This window comes from Vipera berus (assembly GCF_964194415.1).
Source record: "Vipera berus genome assembly, chromosome: 1".
In the NCBI taxonomy this organism is placed as follows: domain Eukaryota; kingdom Metazoa; phylum Chordata; class Lepidosauria; order Squamata; family Viperidae; genus Vipera; species Vipera berus.
This window is the reverse complement of record NC_138202.1, coordinates 173,063,243-173,075,869: the sequence shown is the minus strand read 5'-3', so window position 1 is coordinate 173,075,869 and position 12,627 is coordinate 173,063,243.

Genomic DNA, 12,627 nt, shown 5'->3' with positions numbered 1-12,627 from the left:
GGAGACCTATTCAACAATGCATCCCTTGTCAACCATTCACATAAGCTTCATTCATTTATCTCCCCTGTCCAGATTGCACCTCCCACACATTTCCTTCAGTGTCAGGTAAATAGTTTATAATAAGCCCCTATAGTTTATATTTCTTAAAGGAGAATGGAGTCTGATTTTCTCTTTCCTGAGTAATTCAAACCCCTGTTTTTGTTTTTTTGTTTTTTAATTCAGCACTACATGTAGGGTCATATACAGAGAGCTGGCTTTTTACATTGACTGCTATAAAGAAAGTAGTGGGATGATGAGAATACTTGTTTTTATAGCTTTTTATTCAAAGCACCTTTCTTTAACCAGTTACCTCCAGATGTTTTATCAGACTACAACTCTTGCAACCTGGTTGGAAGTGATGAGAACTATAGTTTGACAAAGATCTGGAGGGCATTAGATTAAGAAAGTTGTTCAAGAGTGTGATTGTAATTTCTTAATGTAAAGTTAAGGAATAATCACATTGTATTTGGGGGTAGCACATTCAAGGTTGACTCAGCCTTCCATCCTTCCGAGGTAGGTAAAATGAGGACCCAGATTGTTGGGGGCAATAAGCTGACTTTGTAATAATGCCGCTTGGGGGGGGGGCGAAAGCCCTAATAAGCAGGCATATACATAGAATGAAGGCTATTGCTAAGCACATTGATTTGTGCTTTAAATTGTAAGCCGCCCTGAGTCTTCGGAGAAGGGCGGGATATAAATGGGATTTAAAAAAAACATTCACATTAAGAGAAACATTTGTAGAATAAATCCAGTTGAAATTAAAAAATGTAAGTATTGTCTATCTTGCTAGATTTATGTAAAATGCATAATTTTTTTATAGAGCTGGTATCTTTATGGGACAATAATTGTCCTGTAAGTGATATGCGCTATAGTAATTATCACACATGTTTGTTAAAGAAGAAGACATCATATTACAAAGCAAGAACAAAAATATGTTCACTACTGCTCATTACCAGTTCAGAGCCCTGTTTCAGAATTGTTTGCAGATTGTGTGAAGATGTGGGGTATACTTTACTAACATAACAAAGTGTTCTGTTTAGGTGCTCTGTTACTTTGAAAGTTATTGATGGATGTGTTGGAACATGTAGCAAAGGGGCTAAAAATCAGCAGCTTGGTATGTGATGGATTGGCCCACAAGTTTCATGGTACCCACCTCTCGGTTCTTCAGAATCTTCCAGAGTGGTTTCAAGAAGTCCATGGCCCTCTTCCACTTCAGCCACGTACAGTTATGTCTAAGACTGCAAGAACTTCCAGTGGGTTTTCTTTCCTGTTGTGGGAGTTGTTTTATGTAATCTGCACTTGGCAACTTTCAGAAGTTTGCTGGTATCTGCCTGCCACTTCTACATTAAGCTTCAGCCCTTGAAGAATTATGATTACAGTGTTAATAACTCTTTGGAGTTGGAGAGCAGATTAAGGGCAGGTGAAGTTACACCCATTCAGAATACAGCAGGTTTGGATCTGCATTCTTTACCTAGATATTCATAAAGGCAGTAAGATACCGGCCAAGCTAACACCCAAATCATAGCTATTTGGAATATGTTAGCTCACAGATGATATCTAAAACATTAAACTTGCACCTGTTTCCTTTTTGCCATCCTTTACAGTGTCCCAGTTAACTAGGTATGAATTTGGTAATTCAGAGTTGCAGAGGGAATTATAGCATAATTTGGAAATATTTCAAGATGATTTTTTTTGCCCCAGAAAATGGTTGTACAGAGCAGAACACATTTGGGACAGAAGATAGATAATTTAGCATTTTTGGTTTTATTGACTTACTCCAAACCATCTCTAGATGTTAATGCGTATTGTGCTTTTTGGCTTTCAGATATAATTAACAAATTCTGTTGAATTTGTCCCCCATTCAAAGGCTCATTTTGCCAAGTTGAACTTGGAACTTCAGCCCCAAATTCCTGTTCATGTAGTACTCCACAGTGGCTCAGCAGTTTGAGCAGCCCAGCTCTCTCTGTAAGTGTAGAACAGGGGTGTCAAACTCAATTTCATTGAGGGCCGCATCAGCATTGTGGTTGCCCTCAGGGGGCCAGGTGGGTGTGGCCAGGGTGGGCGTGGCCTACTGGGTGGGTGTGGCTAGAGTGCATATGGCCTACTGGGTGGGTGTGGCCAGCTCTACATGGTTCGCATCAAGGGTGCCTATGGGGGCCTGGGCAGGAGTGGGACAGATCTGAGGGTCTCTGGCAGAAGGAGGGTCTCTGGGCCAGGGCCAAGGCAGTGGGGGCCGTTCCCTCACTGTTTCCAGGATGGCTTCGCGGGCCGCATGAAACCACTTTGCGGGCCGGATCTGGCCCCCGGGCCTTGTGTTTGACATGTCTGGTGTAGAACATCAAAGTGGAGATTTAAAAATAATAGTCCACTCAGTCACATGTAAGTGACAGCAAACTGGGAAGAGAGTAGAAGTTGAAAAAGAAGGCTTGTTGCTATAATGGGTGCTAAGAGCACAGTGGTGCCTATTCAGCTTTTTTCTTTGCAGTTCCTGAAGTGCTACCTTGACCATTGACAGTCAATTTAAGATGTTGTGATTATGATTTTGGAAGGTGACACATGTGGGAACTTTTTTAAAAAAAGGATGGGCATCAATGCTAATTGAGGATAGGATATTAAGCAGTGTGCACTTGATCCCAATCTATGTCCTTTAAATAATAAAGTATATTGTGCTGCTTCTATATTACAAGAAGTAATAATGACCTACAACAGCTATTTACTCAGTAATTACTATTTTGATGGGAATCTCAGCAGAACTTCTGGAAGCTATTATCCTCCAAAAGGAAATAGGGGATATATAAATTAAAAATATAAAAAAGCAGGAATTTAAGATACAGTGTATTTAAAATTGGGAGCTGGGGCTTGTTATTGCTTAATGTGACTTAAAATATGTGTTTTTTCTTCCCTCTATGCTTATAAGTACAATAGTTGTTTATTAATGATTATGCCAACTTTCATCTTAAAATATCCCAAAGTGTCAGAACTCCCATACTTTTAAAACATCTAGTGAAAAAGAAAAGCACCGATATAATAAAAACTGTAACATAGTTAATAGCAAGAAATAATTTGTTCATAGTCAATATCATAGTATTCTGGGTGTACAAACATGTTTTAATTGCCTTAAACTTGACAGTGTTGAGGTCAGCTGCAGTTACTACAGCATGTAAAAACAACTACATAATGATACAATGGTTTAGTAAGATATAAAAATCCAGTCTTGAAGCCACATTAATGTTCCTATACCTTTAACAGCAACTTGATCTGCAGAAATCAGGCCAGTAAGTACTGTACAAAAAAACAGTTACCTATTGATAGTACTGTGAAAATTTGAATTATCCAATTCCAGCTATAATGTTTCTGTACGTTGTAAGTACAGTATCCCTCTTGGAAATGCTATGAATCAAGATGTGAAAAATTCAATTTTTTTCTTTTTACTGCTTTGCCACCCAGGCCTATATTAACCATGTAGTAGTGTATCACAAATTATTTATGTATTTACTGGGTTTTATATTGCCACTCCAGTCCAAAAGACCGTGTTTTATCTTCCCTCATTACAGTGTCAGATAGAAACACGAAAGGAGTAACAGCAATCCCCTTTGATAATAATAATAATAATAGCACTCATACTCCTTTCACAGAGTTCTGGTGCAATATCAGGAATCTTTAGTTATTTTAATCTTTTCCAAGGCCCTGGAGCTAAGTCTTAATTGCCTCCTGGAACAATGGCAGGGATGGGCTCTTGTGCTATTGTTTTGTTTCTTGTGATAAGTCACTTTTTCCCAGTTTCATTAAGAGATCAAGGGTCTCAAATGCCTCTTGAGCACATTAAGTAATTGGCTAATTGAATGGGTATGCACCATTCATATACACAGTGAAAAGATCTGATTTTGCCCTTAAAAGAAGTTCCCTGGCAAAAGTAACTACACTAGACAGCTCAAATATCTCCCCCTACTCTCCACCAATTCACTTCCAGAATTAATCTGCTAATGTAGTGGGTGAAAGCTAGCAGCTTCTTTTAAGGTTAAAATCTGACCCTTGTTCTCTCTTCATTGGCAACTAGGAAAGATGCTTGCTTCTACAAATTTGGCTGCAGCTATCACTTTGCTTTATGCTCCTTGAATTAAAAATAGCTATGTTGAAATAATTATGGTGCTTCCTTTAAGCATCACACCACCTATCCCCAGCTGCATTTCAGTCTGATGTTTCCTATGAAAGTCATCTTCTTTCCCAAATATTTTATCTAGTTAGAAGGGTTATCAGATCTGGGCTGTGAACAACGAGACGACTGCTAGAGTCTGCAATGTGGTATAATGGTCATTTGGATTTTTGTAGCTTGGATCTGTCAGTCAAAAATTGAAGTTTCCAAAGTCTTTGTGCAGAAGCAGAGACGATTATTTTATTTTAATAGTATTCTCCTTTCTGTCTCTCCCACATACATCGCACCTTGTAGCAGAAGCCAAGCCAGCTTGAGATTATTTTGAAAGCACAACAGCATACCTTGGTTTGAAATACCAGCAGTTTAATTGTTTTGACAGCATGGAAATGATCTTTGGTTATTTCTATTGTAAGGCTATCAGATATGGGTTGCAAAACTCCAGACAACCAGGTAGCAGAGTTTTCTATGCCTTTTTCTTGCCATCTTTGTTTTCACTTTTTAGTCCAGTTCTGGTAGCTTAACTTTTGTTCTATTTTCTTAGAACATTGGGAAGATTTTTACTTGGTTGAAACTGATAGGAACAAATATAGGAAAGTTTGATCTGCTGTTTTTTTTAAAAGTTGTGGATATCTTGTTTCTGAATAAGTTAAGGATTAGTTAAATGTTTTAAACTCCAGGCATGTATTTGTACACTTCTTCCAACCTTGGAGAATCCACAGAGGTATCAAATATCTGGATTAGTTAGATTGTTCAAAATTATCCTTTTATTTGCTCATTGTCCCACCTTATAAAGAAGTTATTCTGAAATGCATATCTGATCCATTAATAATCAGTAGTGTTGAATGGTTCTCTCTCTCTCTCTCTCAAATGATGCCAGTTATTTCATTATTTGAGTCTAAATATTTAGCTGACAATATATTCATTTGATTACAGTTGTTTTTAGGACACATTTCTCAAGTTTTTTTTAAAGCACAAGTGGAGTTAGGTTAAAAGTTTTTGCTGAATATTGCAGTTTCTCCTACTGTCTACTAACTCAATTTTACCATTAAGATTTATGATGTCAGTTCCATCTATGGTTAATAATTGTTTCTTTCAATGTTTACAAATTGTGAATGAAGTCTAGTCAAAGTTATGTATTAAATTTTGTTAAATTAAACTTGAGAAATTAAATACATACATTTAATTTATTCATGGATTTCTTCCAAGGAGGCTAGTATTGTACTGATACAGTATGTTAACATGCTTAATGATATTAGGTAAAGGTAAAGGTTCCCCCACACATGCGTGCTAGTCGTTTCCGACTCTAGGGGCCGGTGCTCATCTCCGTTTCATAGCCGAAGAGCCAGCGTTTGTCCGAGGACGTCTCCGTGGTCATGTGGCTGGCATGACTAGACGCCAAAGGCGCACGGAACGCTGTTACCTTCCCACCGTAGTGGTCCCTATTTTTCTACTTGCATTTTTATGTGCTTTCGAACTGCTAGGTGGGCAGAAGCTGGGACGAGTAACAGACGCTCACTCTGTTACGCGGCACCCGGGATTCGACCCGCCAAACTGCCGACCTTCTGATCGACAAGCTCAGCGTCCTAACCCACTGAGCCACCGCGTCCCTATTAATGATATTACAGTACTTGTATTTAGTTTGAAAATAGATTTCCTTTTGATTTAGAATGTCTCTGCTCTCATATCCAAATAGCCTTCATAAAATTCCTTATTATAGATGTACTGGAAAACTTTATTACTCCGATTTTATAGATGGGTCCAAGATTTATTATTCTTTCTAACTTGATAGCATATCAAGCATATCGATGAATCAACACTTCTTTTAGTTGCGTAGTTGTGTAGGTGAGATGTTTTTTCCTGCTTCTGTAGAACAACAACAGCAGCTCATTCCAAGAATTTACATTGTCATTCATAGATCAATGACCTCCTGATTAGATTACTACTCTATGTATACCTGGGACTGCCCTTAAACAGTGTTTGTAGATTTTAACTCATCCCTTTATTTTCTTGTTCTATTTCTGTTGTTGATTTTTAATTGGGGGGGGTGATTCTGTTGTGTAGTGCAAATATTTTAAAATCTATTTTACCATATTTCTGTGCTGGAACTTGCTCTCAGGTTTTCATTGGAAAAGTGAGTTATATATTTTTTAAAATTTAAAATTAAATGAATCTGTTTGACAGTTTAGCTCTTAATAAAAAAAACCCTTGGTTTTCATACCAATAGCTTTATCTTTAAACTTCCCAGATACTAGGAATAGTAGAAAAAGAATGGCAGCCTCTTTCCGAGCTTCCTGCAGATTATAGTTGAAGGTGGAATTGCAGTCGTTGCTTTCCATAGATCTATTAAGCAATCATGAGATTTGATATGAAATATTTAATTTTTAATCATGGGAGGAAAAATCCATTATCAATCTTGTATAATTTTGCCTAATTATTGACACTAAAGAATTACAGAAAGTCTCTTGGCTTGACTAGGGTTCTCCCCTTCCCTTGTTGCTATGGTGTCTTTACACACAGTTCCAAACTAATTCAGCAGGTCCATGTCTCTATAGCCGAGTCTGCTACAGAGAGTTGTTTTCCAAATTTTCCTCCAGATTTATATCTCAGGGTTTACACCCCAGGATTCTGAAGTAGATGGCAGATGTGATCTCGGAACCACTGAATAAAATTTTTCAGAGCTCCTAGAGCTAGCTGATGTGGTTCCATTCTTCAAAGAGAGGAAAAAAAATGGATCTAGAAAACTACAGACCACAGACCAGTCAGTTTGATATCAACACCTGGGAAAATCCTGGAAAAGGTAACGCAGCAGATTTGCAAGCACCTAAAAATGAACAAGGTAATTACTAGAAGCCAGCATGTGTCTGTTAAAAGCAGGTCATGCCAAAGAAACCCTATTGCTTTCTTTGATAAAGTGACTAAATTAGTGAATCGAGGAAATGCTGTGGATATAGCTTACTTAGACTTCAATAAGTCATTTGGTAAAGTAGACTATAGCCTACTTCTTGATAAAATAGAACAATGTGGGATGGAGTACCACCACTGGATGGATTTACAGTTGGATGACGAACCGCACTCAGCCTATAGTCCTCAGTGAAATTACCTCTACATGGACAGAAGCATGCAGTGGGGTACCTCAAGGTTTTGTCTTGGGCCCAGGGCTCTTCAACATCTTCATAAATGATCTAGATGAGGGGACTGAAAGAGTACTCATCAGATTTGCAGAGGACACCAGGTTTGGGGGAATTGCTAACACTTTGGAAGATAGACTCAAGATTCAGAAAGATCTTGGCAGAGTTGAGCATTGGGCCCTATCCAACAAGTAGGTACAGGTACAGAATAGGCAGTCCCTGGCTCAGAATTAGCATCTGGGAGGGGGATCTAGGTATCCTGGTAGACCACTCCTTAAGTATGAGCCAGCAGTGTGCTATAGCTGCCAAAAAAGCCAATGCATCCTAGGCTGCATCAAGAACCAAAGAAGTGATAGTACTGCTCTGTTTTGCACTTGGAATACTGTGTCCGGTTCTGGTTATCAGGATACAAAAAAAGATGCTGAGGTCCTAGAAAAAAATGCAAAGAGCAACAAAGATGATAAGGGGTCTGGAGGTGAAACCCTATGATGAACAGCTATGGGAATTAGGGATGACATGATTGTCATCTTCCAATACTTCAAGGGCTGTCAAAAGGAAGAACCTAAGGAGAGGGCAAGAAGCAATGGGTAGAAGCTAGTCAGAAATCCAACTTAGAACTAAGGAGAAACTTCCTGGCAGTGAGAACAATGGAGCAGCTTGACTCTCAGAGTTATGGGTGCTCTATCGCTGGAGCTTTTAAAGAAAATATTGAACAACCATTTGTCTAGGATGGAATAAGAACTGCCTAGGGTAGGGGTTTGGACTAGATCTCCAAGGTCTCTTATAGCCCTACAATTCTATGATTCTCTTTGAAAGCATGATCAGAGAGTTTCAAAGTCACATTGGCTACTTTTGATGATGGAACATTCAGAGGATACAGTTTTGTATCCAGAGTTCCCCTGTGCTAAAGAAAAATATTGGGCTCCTTAAAATTCCAAATTATGTAGAGAACCTCTATAAACTGTAGTTTAGGGCTATGACTAAGACCAGGGAAACCCAAGTTTAAGTTTATTTGTACTTATGGAAGTTCATTGAGTGACTTCAGGTCAACCACTGTTTCTCAACTTGTAGCTGTTTGGGGATAAAATTGGAAAAGGAAATACTATATATCTTACTTTGAGTTCCTGGCAAGATACAACCCCTCCTCCCCCCAGTAAATAATATGATCCATCCACAATAACGCTAAATGCGTGATTGCCAGGCATCTTAGAGGTGTTGGCTTGCATGCTTATCCAATCCCCTTATAGATATTTTCTATAGTTTAAGTAGCCTCCATAATAAATAACTGTACAAGATTAAAGGATTCTCAGATAAGGATTCAACCACCACTGTATAAGTTACTTAAAACTGCAGTCTCCACCTGTATCAAGCAAGAGATGTGCCTCACCCTAAGGATATGAGGGGAAAAAAGAGATTCCCATACTCCCTGCTCTAATCTACATATAGGTGTATTGGCTCTGGAAATAATTGGCTGGTTGAAATTCTTGTACTGCTACTATTTTCATCTTACTATATCTGACTATATGTGAAGATGCTTAAAAGGTAAAGGTAAAGGTTCCCCCGCACATGCGTGCTAGTCGTTTCCGACTCTAGGGGCCGGTGCTCATCTCCGTTTCAAAGCCGAAGAGCCAGCGCTTGTCCGAGGACCTCTCCATGGTCATGTGGCTAGCATGACTAGACGCCAAAGGCGCACGGAACGCTGTTACCTTCCCACCGTAGTGGTCCCTATTTTTCTACTTGCATTTTTACGTGCTTTCGAACTGCTAGGTTGGCAGAAGCTGGGACGAGTAACAGGCGCTCACTCTGCTACGCGGCACTCGGGATTCGACCCGCCAAACTGCCGACCTTCTGATCGACAAGCTCAGCGTCCTAACCCACTGAGCCACCGCGTCCCTATGAAGATGCTTAGGGAGAAATAATTCCTATTCAGGCAAGGGTCTGGACACAAAGCGATATTTGCAGTCAGTGGACGTTCATAAATTTCAGATCCCCTCTTAATCAAAAGGTACATCATGCTGAACTCAATGGAGCATACTTCAGGGGAAAAAATCAAGAATATATTTATACCTAAGCTTAACCAAATTAAGCTAAAATGATGATCTAATACTTAGGATGGATTTTAGTAGATGTAAGCAAAGCAGGCCTAGAAAGGAGCCATTCACAAGTTCCATTTTTTTTCTTCCTCAGGAAACATATGGTTAATGAAGGGTTAAAGATCTCTATCTGTACACCAACCTCATTTATCTTTGAAAAATGTATATTGAATGGGTGTATCCCTGATTTTTTTTAACTATAAACCTTTAGAGATTCTTTCATAGCTTAATTAATCAAACAAATTTTAGAATGTCACAAATCAGGGACTTCTTGAATATTTAGCCAGTAAAAATAAAGGTCATCTAGGTATATATAAATTTTTGGAGTAAGGCCATCTTAGATCCATCTGCAAATACCACATCCTGGTTTTGCATCCTCTTAACAAGGCTTAAAGCTTTTTGCAAGCTTTTAGATTACTGTATTCTAGTACAAACCTGCACACTTTTGTACGAAATTCCATTCTCAATAAAAAAATCACATTAATTCCAACAAGATGAGAATTTGATTTCATCTTTTGAGACTATCTTTTTCTGGCAGAAATTTTTGAAAAGCATTACATGTAGAATTGTGGATGATGCCTAAAGGCACTGAGGACATGAAAAACATATGAAAATCCTATCCTGATACCCTTTTTATCTGGGAAGATTTGAATGTATCTGTTCAGATGTATTTCAGGTTTAAGATATAAAATAGTTTTTTTTATAATGGATGCAATATCTTCCACTTAGCTAATTTTTTAAAATATTCCAAATCATGATCACTTAATGCCAGGCTAATTTGTGGGGGAAATATCCCCTCTCCTTTTTAAAAAATAAAAAATACCCTCTAAATGCCCTTTTCTCAAATGCAGGCCTGAAACACTAGCTTTGAGAGTTTGTCTTCATTTCTCTGATGCTGCTATATATGGACTGCAGTAGATATAACTTTGGGAATCAGGCAAGTTGATTCTTGCAAACCTCTTGAATAATGAACTTGGCAATTATAGCCCTTTGATCCTAATTGGATAATTTACCTTATTTGGAAGATACCTGCTAGTTTTCAGGAGGATTTAGAGCTTGAAATTGCCTTATTTGTATGTAGAGGAGCCATCTTCTTCCACCTCTTGGGAAGACTTTTGTACTTTTTAATTGGTATGGGGAAAAACAGAAATTCTTCAGCTGTTAAATTCCTGTAAGGCAGGTATTGCAGCACAAAGGCATTGCCAAAAGAATAGCTGTCAGCTCTACTTGCTAAGAAAGCCTGGTGATTAAGTATGGAAAATTTGTAGTGCCAGACAAAAGAGAGGCTATGCGTGGAAGTGTAGGGGTATAAATGATGATTGTGCTTTATATCTGAACAAATCACAAATTCTAAAGTTGTTTAGGGTAATTTGGAATGGATCGCCATGCAATTGATGTCTAGCGGGTTGTTCTAATCTGCTGAGTTACGAATTAAATCTATGACACTCCAATCTCAGCCTGTTGCAAAGTCCCAGAGTTGCAAATATTGGTGGCACAAAAAGTAGGGAAGGTGGAGGACCGTCCACTGTTTTCTCATAACGCTCTTGGTGTGGGAGAAAGGGAAGAAGAGAATTTGATTTAGCAGTTCTCAGTGTACAGAGATTCTTATCAGGAGATGGTCTTTTCTCTCCCCTAATATCAGTTGAAGCATCATGGGGGGGGGCCCTCTTGAACACTGATTATTATGCAGTGCAGAACTGGCCATAGCTTTGAAGAATAGAATGGCAGGAGCAGATATCAGTCAAATTATGAGTGCAAAGGATGGTGCTGAGAAAGTGAGAAAGCCAACAATTACTACAGACTGAGAGTCCACAGGAAATATTGCCTACGAGTCACATCACCCTCAGATAACACAGCCACCCTAACGTCTTATAACTGCAATACAAAGTGTTCTCCATTAACTGTTCATGGCTGTTTTTGCTTGGGCTAGAAGAGAGAAGAGACCTCTGGCTTCTGCAGAGGCATTTTCTCATATATTTACCCTCTGCGCCTCAGTTTTTAAACCAATGAAGTGGGCTTCTTATAAACCTAGATTTACCGCTCTTTTGGAAAACCAGCATTCCTGTCTTTAAAAAAAAAGAGTTCTGTTGGGTGTGATGGTAATTGTGTATTAACAAAAAATAGAAAACCTGCAATTTCTAGGTTGGTTTGCACAGCCGCTCTTATCTCCCCCCCCTTTGTTTTAATGCATTAAATGGAGAAATCTCTCCTCCCCAATTAAAATCCAGTAGTGAACTCCATACCCCACCAAAATCTTTGGCTACAAGGAGGAAGAAAAGAGACAGCATATATTTAGATGTAGAGGAAGAAGACACATTCAGCAAACACAAAGCCCTCATTATTTCCCACACTCATTCTTGTTCTTCCAGTGAAATTTTCAAGAAAACTGTTACCACACCCCACCTGATGACCCTTTCCCGCTTCCCTTCTCAAACACCCCACCTGTACAGGCATTTCTCAGGCTACAGGTTAAATTGAGTCTCAGAATATTTTGGGACAGTGCTAAATAGTATCCAAAAGAAAGCTGGCATTCAGCTTGTGGTTGAGCTCCTTTTCAATGCAGCAATGCAAAACACATTGCACAGAGTCAGAAGAAAAATCCACAAATGGTTAAATCTGGTTGTCTAACCACTAATGAAAACTCACCTCCACCCCAGCTCACTTTAAGGATATTTTTCCTACTGGCTGGTGGGAGGGCAGATTAATCCAGAAGAATCCACCAATTGCTCTCCTTAACTTGGCTGTAAGAACAGTACTGCTTTGGCCTCATTGCTAAGACAGGAGTTGATAGCAAGGGCAGTGCTATTGACTCCTGTCTCAGCAATGAGGCCAAATTATATTTGCATGCCGTCTCAAGCAACAGAAAAGCAGGGTGAAGAAGTTATTACAGGGTCACACTTCATCTGAGAACTGAGGCCACACTCTCCATAAGAAGTGACCAAGAGAGGGTCCTAAGGATATTCTGTGGAAGGAATAACATTTATCCTTCCTTATGCCCAGGACTATCCAGTCCTTGAGAACTGATGCTCTATGATTTGCAGGACCCTTTGGGAGGTGTGCACTTGGATGGCACAGTGTAGAGTTTCTTTGGAAAAGCTTTCTGAAGCTTGAGAGGGAGGGAAGGACTTTTCAAAGGCATTCTGACTATCAGGATCACAGCAGTTGGGCACTTTCCCAGCTAAAGAACAGAAAAGAGAAGCCTGAGTCTGAAGAG